At 44.8% G+C, this 23,711-nt stretch overlaps 2 long non-coding RNA genes across 2 annotated transcripts in view; one reads left to right on the plus strand and one right to left on the minus strand.

Annotated features, from left to right (window-relative positions):
- LOC310896004 overlaps positions 1-5,278 on the plus strand; it is a 30,515-nt gene extending 25,237 nt beyond the window's left edge. Inside the window, exon 3 of the long non-coding RNA XR_014581115.1 lies at positions 5,259-5,278. This is a non-coding gene — a long non-coding RNA (uncharacterized lncRNA). The remainder of the gene's footprint in view (positions 1-5,258) is intronic.
- Positions 5,279-14,855: 9,577 nt separating this feature from the next.
- On the minus strand, positions 14,856-19,844 carry LOC310896003. The gene is made up of 5 exons (XR_014581114.1): positions 18,585-19,844; positions 17,439-17,543; positions 17,013-17,177; positions 16,827-16,925; positions 14,856-15,683 (listed from the first exon to the last, which is right to left on the minus strand). It is a non-coding gene; the product is annotated as an uncharacterized lncRNA (long non-coding RNA).
- Between the last annotated feature and the right edge of the window lie 3,867 nt (positions 19,845-23,711).

Genomic DNA, 23,711 nt, shown 5'->3' on the forward strand with positions numbered 1-23,711 from the left:
CGGTTTGGAAAGGACCTCAACGATCATCTAGTTCCAACCCCCTGCCATAGGCAGGGATGTCACCCAGCAGTTCAAGTTGGCCAAGGCCCCATCCAGCCTGGCCTTGAACACCTTCAGGGATGGGGCATCCACAGCTTCTCTGGGCAACCTGTGCCAGCGCCTCACCACCCTCTGAGTGAAGAATTTCCACCTAATGTCTAGTGTAAATCTATTCTCTTTTAGTTTAAGACCATTCCCCCTTGTCCTATCACTATCTACCTGAGTAAAGAGTCCTTCTCCATCTTTTTTATAAGACCCCTTTAAGTACTGAAAGGCCTCCATGTCTCCTCAGAGACTTCTCCAGGCTGAACACCCCCAGCTCTCTCAGCCTTTCTTCACAGGAGAGGTGCTCCAGCCTCTGATCATCACCATGGTCCTCCTCTGGACCTGCTCTAACAGCCCCACATCCTTCTTGTGCTGGGGGCCCCAGCACTCCAGGTGGGGCCTCACAAGGGCAGAGCAGAGGGGCACAATCACCACCTTTGCCTGCTGGCCACTCCTCTGTCAGTGCAGCCCAGGATGCAGCTGGCCTTCTGGGCTGCAAGAGCACACCGTTGGCTCATGTTGAGCCTTTTGTCCACCAGAATCCCCAAGTCCTTCTCCACAGGGCCGCTCTCAGTGAGTTCTTCTCCCGGTCTGTAAAGCTTACCAATAAACCAAGGATGCAGCTCTAAAGAGGATGCTGAGAACTGCCTGGAAATAAACCTGAAATGTGGGATAAATAGGCCCAGTAGAGAGGAGATACCAATGGGATCCAAAGGTTCAGGAGGAAGTCAGTATTTTGTAGTCTGATCTCTCTGAGAGCTGATGGAAAATTAAAAAAAAAAAAAAAAGTATAATCGCGTTACAACAGGAGAGGCCAACCAAGAACGACAGACTGGCTGACTGGCCAATATTGTAACATCATAGTTTCCAAAGAGGCTATGTTAGAAAACAAAAGTGCACGTCAGGGACAGTCCTCATCATCTGTGATTGTGTGAACTGAAGCAGAGCCTTTGAAGAATAACCACAAACACTCATGCAGGGTTCAGACCTGCTCAGCATATGACACAGCTGAATGGGCAGGAAAAGGGCTCTTTCTGCTCCTTTCTTTTACAGGCTTCTCTGTCCTTGCAGGAGAGATGACCTGATGTGGCTTTGGTGGAAAATATGTAAGCAGATGCAGTATCAATGGTTCATCTATCCAAGCACCAAATTTTCCCTGTTGTATTATCATCTTCCCCAGCATAAATTACAATCCGGTTACTAAATTCCTTACAGGTCTGTAGGGAAGGCTCCTGTGTTGAACTATCAGTGGCAAAATTCCCATCCACTTCAGCAGGACTGGAATTTCGCCGGATCTCTCTCTCCTTCCTTGGGCTTCTTCTGCCTGTAAGGGGAAATTTATGCTTAGATTTAGTCTTATGGGCTGGTACCAACGTACATGCATTTATATCAAACAGCTGCTTGGCTCTGCAACATCCTTCAGGTGCTCTTCTACACCTTGACGTCTTTGAGCCACAGCAGCAGAAGCTGAAGGGGCATCCTGCAGTTCTCAGTGAAAACACTCCTGTGGCCTTTGGATCCTGCATTTCTCTTATTCTGAGCCCACCACTTTATTTTTGTATTACTCAGCCTGTATTTCAAAGCACGCTGTCCCCTGAGTGACCTAAAGTAAATTAAAAGGTACCATATGTTAGAGGACTTAAAAGAGAAAAAGCGTGCATACATTACCTGAAGTAAATATGCTGAAATCAAGATCATTTTGAGCTCTTTCCTTACAGAAATCCCATCCTTGTGGTAACACAGTTGCCTGGCAGACATTTCTTCGTTCCCCTTGCCATGTGCAGAATAAATCAGAGGCTGAAACACAGTGGTGGGAGATACAGACAAAAGCAACCACCAGCAAAGCTGCTGCAGCCCCCCAAAGGCAAGGAAGGAGCCTCTGTGTCCCCTGATATCCTGTGGCTGCAGTGAGGCACCCAGCCACCCTGAATGCCACCCTGGTGGAGGTCCCATCCAGGTGTCCCCACTGCACGCTCCTGGTGCCAACCCAGCTCTTGGTGAACCTCCTGGTGATGCGGAAGCTGCCAGCCCTGGTAACATCTTGGGGACATGCCAAAGAGGGCTCTGCCTCCACTCATGCTGGACACCAAAGGTGCTTTCCAGACCTGGCAAGGCTGTGTAGTCCAGAACAACTTTATTTTTAATAAGCTTTCCCTAGGAGAAGAAAAAAAATACCGCACTAAGAAAGAAGCTGTGCAGAAACTAAACAGACACATGCAACACTTTGCAAAGACAGTCTGACTTCAGGATTAGATCATTTTAATAAGCAAAAATAACAGTGTTTGCCAAAATACTTGCACTGTTATGTCTCTCTCTAGCAAAGTACTGTGAGCTGAAACCTGCATGCTTACAGTACCCTCATTGCCTTCCATAAAGTCAGATTTATCTTGTTATCTTATTTATCCATGGCCAGCAGATCAGTTGAATTGAGCTATACTTAAATGGTATTTATTGCAATTGCTTATCAGTGTTGCTCTAAGAAACAAGTCAAAATCAGCGTGAACAGGAACCAAACAGGGGCTGAAGCTTTGCTTTTGAAAAATTAAGTCAAATGCAAATTACTCCAGGCACTCGTTTGAAGAGCTTTTGTCAGAGTTAGAACAACTATCTGCAGCCTGTGTTTCAAATAATGAAAAAAATCTTGCACACAAGGACTGCATATCTATCTAACTGAATGAAATGCTAGCACAAAAGGTAGTGTTCCAAAAAAAAAAAAAAAAAGCATTATGAGCAAGCACAGAGTATGGAGGGAATGGGAGAGAAGAACTGGTCAGTAAAGAAGCTTCTGATTGAGATTTCAGGAAGTATGGGTATAGAAATTAAAAAGGCAAGGATTTAGAAAGAAAAGAAGAAAGGTTTTATATCACATATAGAAAAAGCAGAAGGACTGAATTGTAAGTCTGATGAGCAGTGTGAAGAAGGTTAAAATGACGAGTAATCTAGACAAGGACCAAAATCTGAGCTTTAAATAAAGATGGTTATCTTGAACACAGGAACAAAGTTGCAATGGCTAACAAGAGTGTTAGATTGAAAGAGCTGTTTCACCACAGTGTAAGGAAATTTGAAAGAAGATAATGCATGAAATACAGATGGAACATACATTCCTTCTCCCAGAATTCTGGAAAAACTAGCATTTGGAACTAGAAAGTGATGAACTCAAATAAAGGTACTGTGTGTTGTGGTAAAAGAGTAACAAACTCATGGGTTGAGATAAAGACAGTTCAATAAAACAGAAAAGGAAGGGATAAAATAATAACAGAATACACAGAGCAAGTGATGCACATTGCAATTGCTCAACACCCCTAGACCGATGCCCAGCCAGACCTTGAGCAGTGGCACCCCCTAGGCCAACCTCCCACGTATTTATTGTTCAGCACGGTGCCCCATGGCATGGGACATCCCTCTGGCCAGCCCAGGCTGTCCTGGCCATGTCCCCCCCCAGCTCCTGGAGCACCCCCAGCCCCCTCGCTGGCAGGGCAGCACCAGGAGCAGAAGAGTCCTGGGCTCTGTGTGAGCACAGCTCTGGAACAGCTGAAACGTCAGGGTGTTATCACCACTATTTTCATCAAAAACCCAAACCACAGCACCATACCAGCTACTAGGAAGAAAATTAACTCTGTCATAGCTGAAACCAAGACATGTGACAAGTGGAAAAAGCAATAAAACCTAAAATACATTTACGAGGGGTTGATACGATTTTTGGGTACAAGATTTTTGGAAGAGGAAAGTGCAGTAGACCTATTCCTTTGTCCTTGAGTAAAACATTTTCTACTGTAGTACTTAGGGAAATTATTACAAGTGACATCACACTGGCTAAAAGCAGAGGAGAACAGGCTCCACAGAAAGGGCATGCTTGTGCTGAAGGTAGGTTATTAGTGGTGTTCATCCAGTGGAAAGTATTGGATCTTATGGTAACACTTCTAGGAATGACCTGTATGACTTACTACAGTTTTTCATATGTTAATGAAATTTGCTACTGACACAGCACAGAAAGGAACTGCCAGGAGAGGAGGAATACAATATCATTGGGGAAAACCTGGATGACCTGGAAATCTGAAGCAGTAGAAATGGAACAAACTAAAAGTACAGGGACATATACTTAGGGCTTAAAAAGAAGGCTAACAGTTATAGCCCAGGAAGTCATTCGTGTGAAACAGCTGAGAATAAAGACTTGAATATATTATTTATCAAGCCACAAATGTGGTTCATCTATAAGAAAGGTAGGTATGATATAATAAGATGAATCAAATTTTTCACATACAAGAAATAATGAATCAAGGAGATTATATAAAATTCTTATGGCACCTCATTTGCAATGCTGTGCACAATTTTGGTCACCCTTAAAAAAAATAATAATAAAAAGTAAATGTGAGGATAAGAGAGGAGAGGAGAGGAGAGGAGAGGAGAGGAGAGGAGAGGAGAGGAGAGGAGAGGAGAGGAGAGGAGAGGAGAGGAGAGGAGAGGAGAGGAGAGGAGAGGAGAGGAGAGGAGAGGAGAGGAGAGGAGAGGAGAGGAGAGGAGAGGAGAGGAGAGGAGAGGAGAGGAGAGGAGAGGAGAGGAGAGGAGAGGAGAGGAGAGGAGAGGAATATCCTGCCTGCACTGTTTGAACTTGAGCACAGAGCTGCTTGGGTTGAACAATTAAGATGCAGCAGAAAATGTTACCTCTGAACTGCAGCTCTTATTTCACTGTGAAGGTCACTGGCTTCCAACCCCACCCAAGACAGCTGTGTTGGAGTTTTTCAAACCAAGCCCAAAACTTGTGACTTTGTTTTTTGGCTGGAGCAAAGCACAGAAGATTGCCTGAAAAGAATGCTTGGAAGGAACAGGGAGGGTGGGAGAAGAGCGATGCACATGCCTGGCTGATTGGAGGGGAAGTAAAAGGGCATCTAAGGGATGGCACAAGAAGGGTACAGAAATGTCTACTCATACCTGAAAATCAACAGCGAAAATGTGAGGAGAGCCAACATGCAGCAAAAAGTCAAGCTGTAACTATGCCTGAAATAAATAGTGTAGGCAGCCCTGAATACCGTATCGCTTCAAAGGATTTTCTTGGAGAGAAATGAAGTTGAAAACTTATCTGGGATTTATTTCATTTCATTTCATTTCATTTCATTTCATTTCATTTCATTTCATTTCATTTCATTTCATTTATTTCATTTTTTTCATTTCATTAGGAAGAGCTCTGCATTTCAGCTGATCATTTGCAAATGGAAAGAAAAGTTTGGATGTCTTTAGGAATCCTCCAATCCACTTTACAAATAACACTGCAACTCACCTTCGCTGTGCCTTTGCTCTGGGTGAGTCACCAGCGCACATGAAAGACAAGGAAGGAAGTGCTGGGGTTAATGAAGAACAGCCTGTTTGGAGACTTAATTTTAATGTTAACGATTAAAGAAAACAGAAGATAAAGTATTCCTTCCAAACCCAAAACACTCTGCTTGTTCAGAACAAGCCAAAATCAAAACAGGAATAACCTATTCCCCACAGTGTTGCAGAGGAAGAAGAATGTAAAATAAACACTATGTATGGAAGAAGTTCTAGCTTTTATGTAACACCAGCACGAGCTGTACACATTGATAATGGAAGCAACTCCTGGACATGTTAGTCTCTAAGCAGGCCTCTGTTCACACTAGCCATGGTCACTCTGAGCATGCAGATTTTCTCAACACCAGCAGGGATCTGCTGCTGTGTCCACCAGAGCAGACATTCCCTGGACACTGCTGTCTGCATTTCTGTTTGAGCTGCCCTCTGAATTTTGTTGGTGTCTTCATCACAGAGGTGTATTTCTTCTAGTTTGTCTAGGTCTTATCCAGTAATGGAAGCTGTAGTAGAAAATACAGCAAATGGAAAGAGGAGAACATGCAGAGGAGGCATGTACTTGTCCTCATCGGAGTTCACCAGCCATCCAGTCCCAGATGATTCCAGCAGCATGAAGAAATGCCATTTCAGAACAGGCTTCCTCTGGGAATGCTCACCAACATAAGGATATGAAGTGATTTTGGTACAAACATAGCCATACCAATAAAACTGGCACACCCACAAGTAATACACAACAAACGCTGCACTCTACAGATCCTCCAAAGCTGGCCAAAGCTGCCACATCGATGCAGCCATTTTAGATTTGCTCAGCGCATGGGCAAACGAAGGCCTGGCCATCGGCTGCCAGGTGTGTCACACCTCCTCCTCAGAAGCAATGAAGGAGATCAGTGACCAGTCACAAAGACCATGACACATCTTCCGAGTGCCCTTAGCAGTGTGACTGCCCCCTCAGTGGCTGCACGGCCTAGGGAGGGTGGCAGCCCTGGGGTGAGGGTGAGCAGCGGTCTGTGCGGAAACTGGCTTTTGCTCTGGTAGCTGGAGCTCACTTGGCTGAGACAAGGGAGCCTGGAGAACAGAAAAACCTGAGTCATAAATCGCTCAGTTAAAGTATGTACAATTTGAAAGGCCATCACTAGGTGGAGGGGAATCCCACCCTTACCAGCTTCATCAGACTTTGGCCCCCAAATACAGACAAGAGGTAGTGGAGCCAACTCTTGGTCTCAAAGACTTCCCCACTGGGGCTGAGCAATCCCAGCAGGTCCTTCCACAGAGACACAGCAAAGGAGCCGCGTTGCTGGGACAGCAGGACCTTGTTCCTAGGATGGAGCGCTGTGCTGCCAGGTGGGTGCTCTGCTGGTGCAGTCTGCAATGGGGCTCTGCCTGCCTAAAAATATTGCTACAGGGTGTGCTCCTTCACCAAAATCCCCCAATGTGGCTGTGTTGGCAAAGGTCCTCAGTGTCAAAGAAGCCTGAGCTTCACATCCAGTCTTGTCACATTCTCCATACCAGCCAGAACAGGATTTTAAGCAGAGGGAATTGGTTCAAAGCCCCGGGGCATCTCTTTCAAAATAAATTTACAGAAGTATCTGCAAATAATACGTAGTGTGTATGCAGAGAGACAGAGAGAGGAAAAGAAATCAATCAATCAAACAAAACAATCTGTGTACCTATCTCAATCAGTCCTCTGCTCAAGTGATCAGATATTCATTTGCAGCCAGGTCAATAAAGGCAGTCTCTGTTGCAAGTCTGATGCAGACTTGCACCTCTGAATCTACCACCATAATCGTGCTACGATCATATCTAGCCAAGTACGATACCTTTCATGCATATTTGCAGTCAGAAAGCATTGCTGCTACGGTCACCTGGGAGGGAGGCTCCTGCTGGAGAAAGAAAGGCATTCAGCTGCCAAAGGAGTCATGCACAAAGCAGTTTTCCCAGAAAATGTATTTCCCAGCCCACATGCTGCATCATTTGAAAACCTGAATTTTATATTTATATATATAAATATATATATAAATATATTAAATATATTAAATATATTAAATATATAAAGATTTATTTATATATTTTATATCTTTAGAAATGGATAATCACATGCCCTTTCCTAAAAGGTAAGCTGACTTCAGGAGCAATCAAAAAATTAACTTTCTATGGTACAACTTGCTTCTTTTCCTAACCCCCTGAAGCATATGGCTTTGCATCCAGTATCTATTTAATTTGCTGGTCTGCACAAAGGTCTTTATTGTCTGCTGGGAAGACCTGCAGCTCATTAAAATTATACTGTATTACAGTTGCTTGTAAATTCCTTGTGCCTTCCCTTGGCATTCAATCAATTAAGTGAATGTGTGTATAACAATCTTTTCCTTCTTAACAAGAAATCTTGTAAACAATAGAAAAACAAATTAAATTTTTACAAGTACCAGATAAATTAGGCTAAAAAATTGTACCTTCTGAAGGAAATGTTGTAAGTTGTTTACCCTGAAATACAATTGATAGCATTGACTCTTCAAGTCTTGCTCTGAGCTAATGCTATGGAAAGGAGCCGCAGCAGTGTAAGCTGTTTCAAGGCCCTTCTGCAATGTGCATCAGCACAGTTTAAGCATAACCCACTTTACAGATGGACACATCAATAAGTATCATTGCCTGTTCTGCTTTGGGTCTGCCTAAAGGAAGGATACCACATTGCACAGCAGATTCTGTTCTGTGGACAAAATTCATATGGGGGATGAAGCCACTGATCCTTTAGAAATCCATCAGTTGCTATTTTCTTTTGCACTTGCCTGTGACCAAGCCTGCACATCGAGGTGGGTGACACCGTTTGGATGGGGCTGCTCTCCACTCATTACACCTCATTTCTCAGCAAGTCTGAACTCACTGAGGCTTGGAGCCAGCCCAAGCCAGCCTTCCTCTGCAGAGAAGGGTGGAACAGGAGGTGTTTTGTCCTGGTCTTCCCCTCTCACGCTAATTTTAACTGACTTCATCTCTAACGCACTCAGACCATTTCCTGGGATGCTAGCTGCAGACATGGGAACGGGAGCAGGGCCACCCTGTGGGGAGGTCTGCGCAGGCAGCACCACCACGGGGACGGAGACAGAAACCGAGGAAGAATTTATGTACGACAGCTAAGGCTCGGCAAGAAATGTTAGTAATACAACATAGCTCATCTCTAGGAGAAACAGCTGACCAACTGCTACTAGAGCTATGGTACAGCTCACCACCTGATATCCCTCTAGGGCACCGAGACACTGATAGAGCAATGCTGATTTATAGCTTCTGAGAGACTGGCACCTTTGTTTCATCTCGAGAGCAGCTCAGATGCAGAGAGATCAAAAATTTTACAAGACAAACTCTGTATGTGCTTTTTGAGACCGGTGTTGATATTTGAGGCTATTTATCTCACACTGTTACAACGATATCCAACTTAAGCCTTCTTGTATATTCCTATTGGTATTATAATTGTTCTGCAAGAGGACAAAGTTCATCACTTTTGCCTCAAAAATATAAAAGCAGACATAAATACATAGCAAAGGAAGGATCCACCCTGAAGTCTGTTTCCCTAATATGTGCTAAAAATATTTGGGTAGCTCTTGATGCAGTCCCATAGAGTAAAGTCATTATGTGCTATTGACTTTGATGTAGTAAATTTAGTATTATCTGCTGTCACATTTTATGATAGTCTCATACCCCAATTGACATAAACTGCTATAAAACCTCATATCTGAACTCAGATCAAAAGAGATTATGCACTAGCTCAGACAGATGCTTTTTATTCAGTTCTTTCAGAAATGCCTGGAATTTCTACTGCAAGTTTTCTTGGGACTTTCTGCAGTTAGCTGGTCATCCACTGAGCAGCCTGCAGATTTCCAGAGGTTGCTGCAGACCTTATGAAAGCTGGAAGAAAACTCATTTTCCATAGCTCAGGCTACATTTTTTCCTAGGGAGCCCTGCATTCCAAGGGTTTAATTGTCTGAATTTGATATATGTGAAATCCCAGCTTCTAAATGCGTTTCCCATGAGAGATTTATTTTTTTGCTACCATAAATTTTTTAAAGCAAGCGTTACAGTAGGAAAAAAACACTAGGAGAGGAGAAGTATCAGAATGGACTATAGAAGGGTGAGGTAATGGTGTCATAATTTCCCAAAAGCTGAGATACTCAAGAAGTCTACACAAATAAGTCATTCATTTAGAAAAGAAGGTTCATGGGAGCGAAGTGCCAATTTTTTGCTGGAACCTGAAAACCCGAGAGACTGTCAGCTAACCTTGACTTCAAGGCTTCATAAGGTATGACACTCTTACCTACACCAGAAAAACCCTCTGTGTCAGAGGAACAGACATGGTGTTTCTGACAGTACTGACAATTTTGACAATTTCTGACAATACCAACAACCACAGGAGGAGTTTCCCATGACCAAAAACAGCAAGTGCCCCCTGTTGTAAGTCCAGCGCTTGGAGTTATTTAGAGCAAATACAGCTCTTGGACCCTCCTCTCCTACATACCGGTGGGGCTGGTACTGAACAGTGGGCCTCTGAAGTGACTTTTTGCTTGACTTGTGCTCCTGAATCTCTGGTCATTTTTTAAAACGTACTACCCAGGTACCTGTGGTTAATGGAAGCGTTAGTGAGATTTACCAGCAAAAAAACTGCTAAATGAACATAACAGTGTAAGTCAGTGTCTTGTTTCCTGCACAATGTGGGCCACTAAGCTGGTGCTCCCCTTGGGGACACTGGGCCTGATCCTTGCTTGCTTTGCATTGCAGTGGAGATTCTGCCTATGAAGCTTGGTGGAAGGATTTCTGTGTGGTCCAAGAAAAGCAGAAGTGTCTTCTACTTCCACCTCAGTCACCTCAGGCCCCTCAGCTGGACAAAGGCAAACATGCCATCCCAAAATATCCATTCAGACATGTCCTGCATACGAGACTAGTGCCACCCACCACACCCAAAAATACCCTTCCTGGTCTCATCGATCACACCAGCAAAGCAGGAAGGCAATGCCCAGCTGTAGGAAGGTTCACCTGAACTTCTCAAGTGCTCTGCAGCAGCTGTCTCAGGTAAGCCTTGACATCCGATGCCCTTCCCAAACACAGTGCTACCTTACAGCTGGAGGAGGGGGCGTCCCCAGGATCTCCTCTGTGATCTTCCCCTGCCGGCACAGAGGGAAGAGTCACACACAAGGGGAATGGGGTGGCCCAGGGCTTGGGCTTGGTCATGATCGAGCCTCTCCTTGCATGCAGGCAAGGGCACTGAAATGTGAAGAAGCTCAGCCCTGCCTAAAACACACTTTTTTTGCAGGCAGCAACAAGCTAGAGATTAGGCCAGATACATGATGTCATTTTTTTTGTCATCCATAAATCTCCAGCTTTCCGTACTCCCAGCCAATTCTATGATACGCTGGATCAAACTTTGCTAGAGAAAGTATGGGAGCCCCCTGTTATTTCATATGAAGTAACCTGCAGGTCACCATAAAGGATATTAAACATTACTTATCTAAATCTATAAAACTCATAAGACTTAACATGGGGGTTGGAATACACCTTCCCTGCAGCTCCATTACATTTGCTGTAAGCAAAATAACTTTGCCCTGAAGGGACAGCGCTAGCAAGTTTTGAGAAACCAGTGCCGTAGAACATCTCTTTTCCTTCATATAAATAAGGTCACTAAAGAACTGAGCCTTTAGCTCTGCTAAAATCAGCAGGCAAGCAAGTATCCACTGTGTCCGTTTAAGCACGATAGAAATGGAAGTGCCAGCCTTGAATTTTAGGGCTGGTTTCATGTAAATACAGCACTACAGAACAGATCAGGATAGAATGATGCAGGTGACATGTAGGACAAGAAAGATAAGATGTGTCTAAAAGTGAGTTTGTGTTTAAGTACTTAAATTGCACAGGACATAGCAAAATCCAAGTCTGGCCAAAGTCAAAGAACAGTCGACCATTACATTAAAAAATACCCAAAATATACTCAAAACCACATTCTTCTCTCTTGCAATGTATTAACTCACTTTGACTGGAGAGTTATATTAAATCTGTTACTTTTAATGCAACTGCAAAAATGGTGAGTTGGGAGGCCTGAAAGTTCCTGTCATGAACCACCCACCCTGTCACAGGCACTGTCCTGGGGAGAGGCAGGCATTTATCTGAAGCACGACCCGGACCTACAGGCTCTAGCATTCCACAAATACCTTTCCGCAGGAAAAAAAAAATCAATGGGTGCTTTCAGACTTGGAATTGATATCAGAGCCATGCCCAAATCCACCTCTACTGTCTGTGGATCCCTGCCAAGTGCCAAAGAGGAGTCTCTGGAGGGTCTGAAGGAAACCAGCCAAGGAGCCCTGCTTAATCTCCTGCCCAATGTACTCATCACAGAAAACTTCTCCAGGAAATGCCAGGGCTCCGAAGCCTTCCAGTGTGCGCACAGCTCCTCAGAGCTTGCTGAGGTACTTCTTGGCTTGCTCTCAGGTTCTCTGATACAAGATATTACAAGATTCCAGCCTCCATATGATTTGGAAATGGCCCAGGATACATAGATCCTGGCTTATGGTAATATTGAAGTGATGGAGAGGATGGCCCTCTATCGTTCCCTCCCCCATGATATGATACCTCCTGTGGGTCTTTGTCAGCTTAGGAAGAGATAAAGGTGCCTGCAAGGCAGAGCTGCTAACACTGCTCACTGTCCTCAGTGTCACAAGTCTTCATTAAGCAGTCCCAAAAGCTCCTTTTTCAGCCCGAACCTCAGCTAAATTGATAAAACCTTCCTGGTATACTCGGTCCATGCTAGAGAAACGCCTGTCCAGAGGCAATTTCATTTCTAGCTCCCCAGGCTCTGGTGTGCAGGGCAGCACACAAGCCGTGTGACAGCAGGCAGAAGCCTCTCCACGCTGCGGTGCAGCCAGGAGCACAGGCACTGGGGCAGGGACACGCGGCATCTTTGTCTCCCCCAGGGAAAATGCAGTGGAAAGGGAGCCCAGGGTGAGTACAGTCAGAAGCACAGCTGTGTTTTAATCAGGAAGGACTGGCCTGGTCCCGTGCCTTCTGGAAGCTGCAGGATTTTCAACATGAAAAAGCACAGAGGAGCCAAGTGCCTCGTAATCCTGCACTGGAAAGCAATGGTGGTAGTAGGATTTTGAGAGGGTACTAGTGGGGTGTGAGAGACGAGTCTGTAGTCAGTAACTACAGCTAGAGATCCATGCTTGTTGGAGCTCATAGAGCTATTAAATGAAGTGAACCACTAATTTTTTCTCCAGCCTTGTGTGTGCTCAAGGTCAGACCTTCACTTGGAGTCTGCGTGCACATGGTGCACAGTTACTCTCTTCCGTGACCGTCAGTGTGGACTTCATGCAACAGCCATTTCTCTAATTTGGCAGAGAACTGTAACAGTCTTGGAGAGGTTAATGTATAAATCAACCTTCCATGTAAACATCTCAAAAGGTCCTGAGATCACCATATATTAAAATATGGACAGTATGCTCAGCCAAGAATGAAATCCCAAGAAGCCTTACAGACTTTGTGTGAGCTTAAGAGATAACGAATTCCCAGGGAAGGAAGCGTGGCTTTTTGTTGTGTGTGCTGTTGAGTGTGCATCTATACTTAGATAAAACCAAGAAATGCAACCGGCATTTAACTTAAGAGGACAGGAGCTCCCACTGGGTCACAGTTTTGGCCCTGGCGAGACTCAGGCTGTGACATTTATGGGGATGGTTTGAGGGAAACTTATATCAACATGAGGAGAAGCCATCTTTCAAACACCTTTTGAGACAGGGACGCTTCAGGACCAGCAACATGAGAGTCTGAAAGAAAAATCGCATAGCACAATGTGGGACTTGTAACTGGAGCCACCCCCCACTTTGGGGACCCACTGCCAGTGCCCTACCTCCCTGCCTTGGTACCTTGTAGTGGTGACTTCTGGACATCTACTACATGTCTGGAGTTTGCTAAAAGCTACTGGGGAGTTCAGGAGACAGTTGTGGGTGTGAGGCCAATGTAGTGTCAATGAATGTCAAGTGTGGGGCAGGAGGAACAAGCATCCCGCGGCCCTTTCTGGACTTAAGCCCAGTCCCTGCTGCTGGCCCTGTGGGACTGAGCTCACCCCATCACTTCCATGCCTGCACTCTCCAGCAAAAGAAATTCTGTCTTACTGTTTACTTATTCACAATGTGTGTTAACTCAGCTGTGGATAAAGGTGCCATACAAAGTACCTGAGCCTGAAGATGTACTTGTGTTTAAGAAGTTGTTGAATAACTTCTCATACTTACAAAACTATTACTTCTAAGGTGCTGCCAAAGTTATGGCTTATGTGATTACCAACAAGATAAATTGCACTTGCATGAAAGAAAGGTGACTTTGCAGCAGGACTGGCTGCCAGAGCTAAATCCTCTAAGCATTGTCTGCCTCATTCTGTAGCTTCATCCTGGCCTGTTACCCTCACCAGGCACAGCAGATAACCTGTTTTCCATCTCATGCGAAACTGGCAAAGTGACAGGAGCACTGGAGAGACAAAAAGAAAGAACAGATATATCATTTTGCTTTTGCTGGCTTGCACACATCCATGCTGAACTGGACTCTAATACATGTGAGAGGCGGTGCCTTGAACAAAGAGATCTGTATGTTGGTATAGGCTAGCAACAAGATGTGAAATGCATTAGCAAAACAACATTTCCTTCGTCTCCTCAGTTCTGCTTAGGAAAGGGGTCTTCCCTCCCATCCGTTATTTTTAAAATAAGGATGAAAATCTATAGTGCACATCCGGGTTTTGCAGGAAAGGAATTTGGGGTTTTTGTTTGTTTGTTTTCTGGAAAGCCACTGAACATTTTTTTCAGTATAGTGAAGGAAAAGGTCATTCTCCAGTTCCCCATGTGATCATGGCAGTTCTGTCTCCTGAACACTAAAAGTAGGCTTATCTTTGGAAGGCAACATAGCATAGACAACTGAATCTTCAACATCAAATGGGTATCAACCTTTCTTCTCTGGTAGCAAGGATGGAGCAGGAGCTGCCTGTATCCTGTGATAAGACGCACTCTAGCTTTCTGCTACAGGGAAAACACTGAAGACCAAATCCAGGCATCCTGTGATTGACCAGAATCTTCTTGCCTTGTGTATTCTGCCAGCACACAGTCCTTGGCAAGTTCCTGCTCAGCCCCTCAAGGTCCCCTCCGAGCCCCCTCAGAGACTCCTGAGCCTTTCTGCTGACTTGGGTGGAATTTACCTTATGTGGATCTCAGCTTGCGTTATGTAGCTCAACACACTTATTTACTTATCCGCATCCCAGAGTGCCCAATTCTAAGAAAAAAAAGTGGAACCTGCAGAGATTTTGGCCTCCAGTATGTGTAAAGTGTTTTTAAAGGAGGCTGTTTTGTGGAGGAAGAGCCATAACACTGTGCCACCGTGGACATACAGTGAAGCTGTTCAGAGCTCAGGGAGTATGATACAAAGGTCTTGTGGATGTGGAATAAGAGAAAGCCTCTCCTTGTGCTGAGGAGCCACCACCAGGTTATGCTGGAGTAAACGCAGCACCAATGTAAGGGTTGCATGTGAGCATGAGTCAGTGCAGAGCAAGAAGCTGATGTTGCTTAGCTGTCCACATGTTTTGTTACAGCAGCCTCTTCCCCTGTATCTCACCCCTTATCCCACCTGGTGTCAGTGGATTTCCAAAGCCATGTTCTTAGTAAGCAGTGAGGTGTTTAAAATCTGGATCACAGAATCTGTAACTGTTTTTGCTGTTATTGTTGGTGAATCTTGAATAGTACATCTGATATTCCCACAGATGTGAGGACTGGAGCTCTGTTGTTTCTTACTTAGGTTGTTTATATGAGTGTCAAACTTACTGGCTTGTAGCTTTTCTCAGAAATATAGATTACTAGTATTTATTTATATGGATTTTTATTTATAAGGAAGTGCCTAGAAATTCTAGGCACAGACCAATGCTCAGCTTGGTAAGGTGTTATACAAACACATAACAGAATGATTTTCCACCCTCTTTCAAGTCCATGATCAAAGCAAAAGAGAAGAAAGAACAGGCACATATGGAGCATAACAAAACAACATCTCTGTGTCACAAAATTTCGCTGTGAGAGTTGCTGGGTTTGATTCACTAGAGGTTGTGAGGATAATTTTGAACGAAGTAACAGCAGAGTTAAACCAGAGAATGGTTGTGTTGGGTCAGAACAGGCTGCTAAACTTGTCCGTGGTTCCCTCCTCACCATCATGAACAACCTCCTCTCTTTTCCAGGTCCAGGGTGAATGCCCACTGGGATGACTTTGCTGGACATCTGTGTGGCAACTTCTGCCTATGCAAGAGTGACAGCACATTCTCATCTTTCTTTCCTGGCTAGCACTCCATGTTCAGAAAAAGTGCACGATGTCTCAGACACCAACACCAGGGAAAGCTCAGATCCACACACAGATCCCAACCCCAGCACTTGGGAATTGCTCCTGGCCTGCACCAGAGACAGAGTTTGACCTAGCATATTTTATATAAGCAGCATGCCACACTGGGATGACTGCGGCATACAGAACTCTCAGAGGAATGTAGTCCTGTCACTTATTAATACAGACGCTTGGAAAAATGTACCCACCCTCCCTCCCTCCCTCCCTCCCTCCCTCCCTCCCTCCCTTCCTTCCTTCCTTCCTTCCTTCCTTCCTTCCTTCCTTCCTTCCTCCTTCCTTCCTTCCTTCCTTCCTCCTTCCTTCCTTCCTTCCTTCCTTCCTTCCTTCCTTCCTTCCTTCCTTCCTTCCTTCCTTCCTTCCTTCCTTCCTTCCTCCTTCCTTCCTTCCTTCCTCCTTCCTTCCTTCCTTCCTCCTTCCTTCCTCCTTCCTTCCTTCCTTCCTTCCTTCCTTCCTTCCTTCCTCCTTCCTTCCTTCCTTCCTTCCTTCCTCCTTCCTTCCTTCCTTCCTTCCTTCCTTCCTTCCTTTCTTCCTTCCTCCTTCCTTCCTTCCTTCCTTCCTTCCTTCCTTCCTTCCTTCCTTCCTTCCTTCCTCCTTCCTTCCTTCCTTCCTTCCTTCCTTCCTTCCTCCTTCCTTCCTCCTTCCTTCCTTTCTTCCTTCCTTCCTTCCTTCCTTCAAGCTGGAATCAGTAAGACATCTTCCACCCACCTTTCAGCTCATTCATTTTAATCAGAAAGCTAAATTTACTAGAGGGAACACAATTCCTGTAACACTTGTTCACTTAAAAAAAAAAAAAACAACCCAACCTTCATCCATGAGTACAGAGATGAAAGTGTGCATTTCTGTCCATGTGTACACATTAGCTGTTCTTTCAGAGTAAAAATCTAACTTTTATTCTGTCTTAGTTTTCCATTATTATTGCTTCCCCTCCCAAAGGGTCTCAAAAGTTAATAGAGCTTCTTCAAAATGATGACATTATTCCCTCTTCCTAAATATCAGGAAAAAATGATACAGTAATGATTTATTTGAAAAATATTTCCACTCACCTACAGCTATGAGTAATACTTAAACATACTGTAAGATCATCAATCCGGACATCTGAGGCCAAATTCTTCTTTCTGCAGTATTTTTGGAGGCAGCTGGAGCTGATGGGGTTTAACAAAGACATTTATACAGAGTGAACACTGCCAGAGAAGAGTGTAGCAGCATTCCAGGTGCAAAATGTCTCTCACCTGGGCACTCTTTCAGAAGATGAACCTGGATAGCTCTGGGGACAGACATGGTCATGAATCTGGAACTCTCACATCCTGAAGACTGGGAAAAAGTGGGTGTTCATTGCCTTCCTCTCCAGTGTTTTGTTTTCTGCTGCTCGTTTCTTTCGCTGTTCTTCTAAGTGCCTGAAATGAAACATTTAATCTGGAGTCAGAAAGAATGCTTCCTGAGTGGTTCTTCTTCACTGAAAGAGAAGTGAAACCTTTTCCTTTTTACACTAATTCAATCCAAAGCCAACCATTTTTTCCCCTCACCTAGCTGTTTAAATAAGACTTGACACAGCCATATGAAGAACCACATGAAGCACAGCCAGCCAGCAGTAGCTGAGGCACCACCGCTGGTGCCCAGTTGACAAGAGTGGACTTGGTCTGTTCTGGTGCCCATACCTATGTCAGGTGCCGTTCCAAATGCTCCTTGTCTTGATCTAGATGGGATTCTTATCTTTAATTCAAGGACAAAAGTTTGCATGATGTCAGCCATTTTAAGGGTACCTGGGATGAGACAATGAGGAGGAAACAGATCTGTAGGAACAACTTGCAAGAAAGTCTCTTTCCAGATGTGCCACAGATCAAGACAGAACTGATCTGCTGCCTAAAATAAGGAAGACCCTGCTAGTAGTTGTTAAGTTTCTTACATCTCAATAGATGCCCTGCATCTAAGGTTTATTCACCTCAGAGCTTGGCATTTAACCTCATCAACAGACTGCTTTTCCTCATGCAGTTGAAAGATAACAATCTTCTAACTAAATCTCTAACTAAAAGGATGTTTGCCTGATGCAGTGGTGAGGGAAGGGACTACATCTCACAGGAACACATAGCACTGTTATTTCGGCATATGTGTCCCAAACCCCTCATGATCTCCTGTGCCTTATACATCTGGGACCAGTTTTCATTAAACAAGCTAAATAAACAAGCTGTGCAAAAATCAACCAACAACACAAAAGCCCCAAAACCAACCAACAAACAAACAAATAACTGACCAACCCACCAATCAAATAACTAACTAAATAACCCTGGATGTTACAAGCTGAACACAACAGTGCTATAGCACCCAAATGAAAAGAAAAAAGGCAGGCCAATTTGGAATTTAAGCTACTGAAACTGGAATTCCCATTACCTCTTCTGGACTGCTTTCAAGCATATCTGGGCTAGGTGGAAGTATTCCTCAGCTGGTTAGATTACAGATACTGGGAGGTTTAGAAATGCCAAGATGAATGACCTGTCTCTACTGTTCTGGTCTTCAAGGACTGACTTGAGGCTGGTGGGCCTTGGCTATTGGCTGCTATAGGTTCCCCAAAACACGACTGAGCCTCAGAAAAAAACATGGTCATAAAATAGAAGTGCAGAATGTGGGGGTGAGGCTGCTGAGAGCAGCTTCTCCTGCTGGCCTGGACTGGCTGCCTGGCAGATTTTGGGTGCTGTTCAGGGCATTGGTTGAGATCTACCAAGTTTTGCACTAAGGTTACTACAAAGACCTCCCGGGCAACTCTGTCATCTTTGCAATCATCAAAATTACTGAGGAAAAGCTCCTACCTCTTGGTTTGTGGTCTCCGGACAGAGGAAAAACCTGTTGATTCCTTCAGGCATTTGGAAAGAGGCAGGGGTAGTGTGTTCATTTCTTTCTTCTTGGCTTGTTCCAGACTGCTTGCTCAGGAAAACTGCTTTTCTAATGGCCAGCATCCTTCCAGACATCTGATGGCTGTAAATGCTCTTTTCTTCCTTCTGAACCTAGTCTTGTCCCCTTTGCAGGTCCCCCTAAACAAACCTTTGCCACCATGCCCTGAGGATGTGAGTATCGGATACTAGCATGAGGAAATACCATTCCCTGAACTAACTAGCTTTATTCAAGCAGTGGTGCCTAGAGCTGTTTAACATTTAACATTAATGGTCATTGTTCTGCAGTTCAAGTCATAATGTCTCTTCCAGCTTTACCTCCCACTAACCTAGAAGACTGCTTTCAATTTCTGGAGGGAATTTCTAGGTGGTAATTCAATTAACACACTATCGGGTCAAATTTTGGTACAAGGTAAAACCTCTTGTTAAGTCCTGTAAAGCAATAAGAGTTTGCTGGTGGTGCTATAAGATGTCCATCTGAAAAACACACTGTGTGGCATGAGGCTGCTAGGAACATCCCTTTTCAAGTGATACTGTCAAGATGGACTAAATAGTTTCACTTGCAGTGGGAAGCATATCCTTAGTTGTAGCACCTCCTGACAGTGTCCTAAAATGGTATTTTCAGACATTTTCTCTGTAGTGATTCTGCTTTTGCTATGATTCTCTCAAGGGGAGTGGATGAGGTGCGTGTCTGCAGGACCCGTCCATGGGTGAGGGACCCTGTATCCTGTGCACAAGCGCAGGCAGCTCACAAATGGCAATAGCAATTCCCATGGCTGTATCCGGCCTCCTCTCTCTGGGCCTGAGCACCTGGTTAGCCAAGAAATGCCCCCTCAGAAAAGCGTGACCCAGGGTTGAAGTGCTTGTGGATGTGGTGGAGGCCATGCAATTGCTAACAAAGAGCAAGATGACCAGTGGCTCTGATACTTGTGGTTAGGGGGGCAAATGGCTTGCCTGAGGCAATCGCAACTCATTATAGAAACCTCTGTCATTAGGAGGCTAATGCTGTCCCAACAGCCCAGAAAAGGAGCTGGTTTCCTTCAAGGGTCAGCAATGTGTCCTCCTGTGCACTCACCACACAGCACCGTCCTGCCCAGGACGCAGCCGTCAGCCTTGCCATGCCCTCAGCTCCTTGTTCCAAATTCACTCTGGTGTACCCTGGTGGTGATTTCAGCACCCACCTCTCCTTCTCCTCCCTGGCTCTGCAGTAAGGCAGCACCTGGGGAACAGGCAGCAGACAACACTTGTCCCACAGCTGTAGGGCAAGTGGCAAACTCAGGCAACAAAGCTAGATACCCGAGTCCAAAGGCCGTGTTCATGGCTCTCCACCTTATATTAGTCCTTGCCAAGACCTGTTTTTGGGGCAGGAGATGACAGTGAGCAGGATGGGATGACATATTGCTGGGTTGAAGTGAGTTCCCTTTAGGACTAACTAGTCAGGTGCAGAGCTATAAAAATGGGCAGATACCTTTCGTTATACAGGAATTATATACTTATATAAAATACATATAAACAGAACCATATACATGTGTATATAGACAACATCTCTCTATATGGCAAATCCATCAGTGAGCAGTCCTTATTCTTAACGCACTTGCTGCCTCCCATGGGGTGCTGTTTAAGGATGAGCATGCAAAGACCTTGGCTCAGTTCACATTATCTATGAAGATGTTGAACATTATTTTTCCAGCCTGTAGATTGAGGTGACTGGCTGGGTTTCCCCCTTCAGTGGAAGAATACTGAACTATCCAGAGGTCCCACATGCAGTATAAATATGCCAATTCCATTAACTTCCTTAGTCATTACCATAGCTTCAGCCTGAAAATACATTTGTCAAGAGGTGAATTTTTCCCTAATGGACTAAACAGAAATATCTGTAAGAGGTGTCATGCTTCTACCTCCTCCTGTGGAAGGGCTGCTTGGAGGGCAGGAGTTTGATGTGTCCTCAAAGGAGCCCAAGTGACAAGCGCAAGACCCAGCCAAAAGCTGATAGCTGTTCTGGTGTACTTTCAGCGAGCACAAACCTGCCAGAGGTAAAAATGGAGAAACATTTTGGAAGCCATTACTTTGAGTTCACGTTTTCCCTTCCCCATGGTCTGGGCTCCTGTCTGTCACACTAACAGAGCTTTTGCCTCTTCTTGCAAGCTGCCATACGCCCAGTGGGTATTAGATGACAGCCAACTCTTTGAACTATACAACCGGCGGAGACTTCCAGCCATGGTCCCAAATGCCCCAATTGCCGTGCACTGACCTCAGTTTTTCTGATTAAGTTATCCATTCCCTGCAGCTAACCAACCAGCAGAATGCTTTCTCTCCTTTTGTGCTTGCTCTGCGAGCCAGGGAAGAGGTTGTTGTTGGTAACAGTGAAACATAACAAACTCACATTCTGTCTTAGGTAATTGGTGAAGGTACAGACCAGTTCATCAGCAATGGTTTTAACCTGTTCCATACCTATGTTCCCAATCTTCAGACATCACTCTGTTAAAAGGTGGGAACAAAATTCCCTCTAGAAAACATTTATCAACATGGTACCTGCAGATGCTGGATGGAGACATGAAAACGCCCTGGTGGTCGCTGCAGCATAAATCTCTAAGCAGCTAAGGAGGTAGAGGAAAAATAAGTTGAAAAACCTTGCTGGGAACCAACGAACACCCTGTGAAATTTTACCAGAAAGGGCCTTATAAAGCACTAGTAGGCATGGCCATAAATACAGAGGAATATAGAGAACATACTTTAGAGGCAGCAGATGTACAATAGAGGCACGTGTTGAATACAGTAAAATTGCAGGGTGGGCAGTGGTTGAAAAGCCTACACTTTGAAGAGCCACATGGGCACTTTTTTCTGAGGGGAGGCAGGTGGAACAGGCTCATAACAGGTCCTCAGAGTTTCTGTGTCAGGATTTCTTGGTGTTCGTGCTGATGCTTTTGATTTCCCACTTCAGCCACTGAGGTTAGGTGTAAGTCAAAAAATATGTCTCATCCCAACATTTTGGCACTAAGTTATAAACAAGTTTGTTGTGCAACTGACATACATTTGTTTTCAAATGTCTTATTTACAATTCTTTTTTTTTTTTTTAACCCTCAAACCAAGGTTGAAGTGTGACCACTTTTAAAGATCTGTAATAATTTTTTTTCCTAGAAACACATTCATAAGTCCGGTGCCTGCCTGAACTTTTAGCCAGGCTTCTGACAACCCTATAAAAAAAGTTACTGGCCAATTGTTAATGATGAATCATATTCTGTTAATAGAGAATGTTCCAGACAAAGCAGGACCTGTTCACTGCATTGCAGTGAGAAAGCCCTGAAAGTTGCTTCTTGAAGTGTTCATATCCCCACACCACCGTGTCTCTGGAGAGGACATCATCTGTTCAGAAGTGCCACGTTTTCAGCATTAGAGCTAAGAAACCTCTTAGGCTCTTTTAAGACTCTTATGTTCTTAAGTAACAGAAATAATTTTTTTTGGCAAGCATTCTCTCCAAAATGTGCAGATAGTTCCTATACAGTAAAAATGAACCATAAAATTGCACTGTACCAAGAGGAAAACTAATAAAACAGATTTTGCTGGGAAGAGCCAAGCTAAACGTGTCTAACACTCTTCTCCTGCTGCCCAAACCACAGGGCGGTGCTGGGCTCAGCAAAACCCGAATGCTTACACAGACAGCCTGGTGATCCCAAGGGCTGCATCTCTTCAGAAATTCTTGGTAGCCAGCACCGCTGCCTTTTCTGCGACGGGGCCAGGGGCTGTCCCCATTGCATAGCTTTGTCTGCAGAACACCACATCTACACATCTACAGGCCAATATCCTTTGTTTATAAAATTGCTAATGTACATTCTCTGGCCAGTTTCTTCCCTTGTCTATTGTTTTTCTGGGTCTTCAAACAAAAAAATATATCCTCAAGCTTAGCCTCTTCCCAACCCCTCCAGTGAGTCTGCACCTTTCCTCGTGGCTTCCTCCACAGAGCCCACGTCTGCTCTCCCGGTGGCTGGATGATCTCAGACATCTGCCCCGGTCTCAGATGCTCCACTGAAACACTTCATTGTGTATGTCCCAGCCCTTGTCTGGCCTCTGGCAGGCTTACATCTTCCTGCTCTTTCTATGGGGTGGCAAATGTCAAAGCTGCCGAGGTGCATCTGCTGCCACGAGCCAAATCAAACTGCAAGCTTCTCTTCTCTTCCTCATGCAGCCAGAGCCAGGTTCTCTTGCAGGCAGGCTTGAGTTTATCTTAAGGGATCAAAGCAGAGCTTATTGTAGAATTTAACACGTAAGGTGAAGAGTGTGAGGTCTGACCTTCCCTTTCCAGATGTTTCCACGGCTGTAAAGAGGATGGAGGGCCCAGGGCTTGCTGCACAGCTGCAGCTCTGCTGAGGCCTGACCCACCTGCTGCTGCACTTCGTCTTGCAGTCATTGCCAAGTTAATCTGAACCATGTGGCTGCTGCCATCTCCCAACAGACGCACATTTTCTGCATGTTTTCTTGTCATTGCCAGTGCTTTGTTCTGGTGTCTTTGAGAAAACATCTGCCCCAAGGATTCCCCCTTTTATAACCTCTTTAAAATATGTCACCATCTGCTCCTTCTTAAAGCCTCTTCCTTGATCCCATCACCACTGCCTGCCCCCCCGGTGACCTCCCCTTTCTTAGCAAGGAGCTTGAGGAGGGATGTTTGTTCCTTTGCTTCTCATAACACAGTATTGTGTATCATGTTTTGATCCAGTGGTAATTCAGTTTATAGCAGAGAAACGCCTCTGCTTTAGCAGAGAAATGCCTCTTCCCTGGGCTGCAGAAGGCACTCTGCTTCTTGGCATTTGTACAGTGTCCGAAAGCAGACCCCCACCCCATCTCTGCCTTCACCAGCCCATTTCCAGACTTATGGCCTTTAGGTTCTTGCATCCTAACAAGCCATTTTCTCCTCTGCCCCAAAGCCCACCTGCACCAAACAGCCAGAAATAACCCCTCTTGAACCTTCACTGGTCGCTCCTCCCTTTTGTCACCTTTCTTTAACTCGTTTTCCAGTTGGTATATGCCAGGCTATTTTGCTGATCCTTTTGA

This window comes from Anser anser, assembly GCF_964211835.1.
Source record: "Anser anser genome assembly, chromosome: 3".
Lineage (NCBI taxonomy): Eukaryota > Metazoa > Chordata > Aves > Anseriformes > Anatidae > Anser > Anser anser.